Source organism: Micropterus dolomieu, linkage group LG12 (assembly GCF_021292245.1).
Source record: "Micropterus dolomieu isolate WLL.071019.BEF.003 ecotype Adirondacks linkage group LG12, ASM2129224v1, whole genome shotgun sequence".
In the NCBI taxonomy this organism is placed as follows: domain Eukaryota; kingdom Metazoa; phylum Chordata; class Actinopteri; order Centrarchiformes; family Centrarchidae; genus Micropterus; species Micropterus dolomieu.
Window position 1 is genome coordinate 35,802,678 of NC_060161.1, and position 478 is coordinate 35,803,155.

Sequence of the window (478 nt, forward strand, 5' to 3'; positions counted from 1 at the left end):
TGTACCTGCAGTGTGTGTGTGTGTGTGTGTGTGTGTGTGTGTGTGTGTACCTGCAGTGTGTGTGTGTGTGTGTGTACCTGCAGTGTGTGTTTGTGTGTGTACCTGCAGTGTGTGTGTACCTGCAGTGTGTGTGTACCTGCAGTGTGTGTGTGTGTGTGTGTGTGTGTGTACCTGCAGTGTGTGTGTGTGTGTGTGTGTGTGTACCTGCAGTGTGTGTCCTCACACCAGAGTAGAGAGTATCTGGATCTGCAGAACGTTTCTCTGGAAGATAATAACACAGATACAGTATAGTGACTCTGACTGAAACAAACACCACAGCTGACACACACACACACACACACACACAAACACACACACACACAGACACACACAGACACACACACAGACACACACACAGACAGACACACACACACACACACACAGACACACACACACACACAGACACACACACACAGACAGATACACACACACACACACA

The 478-nt window shown here is 48.5% G+C and overlaps 1 protein-coding gene and 1 long non-coding RNA gene across 5 annotated transcripts in view; one reads left to right on the forward strand and one right to left on the reverse strand.

Annotated features, from left to right (window-relative positions):
• LOC123980319 overlaps positions 1-263 on the reverse strand; it is a 9,084-nt gene extending 8,821 nt beyond the window's left edge. The window contains exon 1 of the long non-coding RNA XR_006827469.1: positions 205-263. This is a non-coding gene — a long non-coding RNA (uncharacterized LOC123980319). The remainder of the gene's footprint in view (positions 1-204) is intronic.
• LOC123980308 (H-2 class II histocompatibility antigen, E-S beta chain-like) overlaps positions 1-478 on the forward strand; it is a 236,945-nt gene that overhangs the window by 77,820 nt on the left and 158,647 nt on the right. The gene's annotated exons all lie outside the window — the stretch shown is intronic.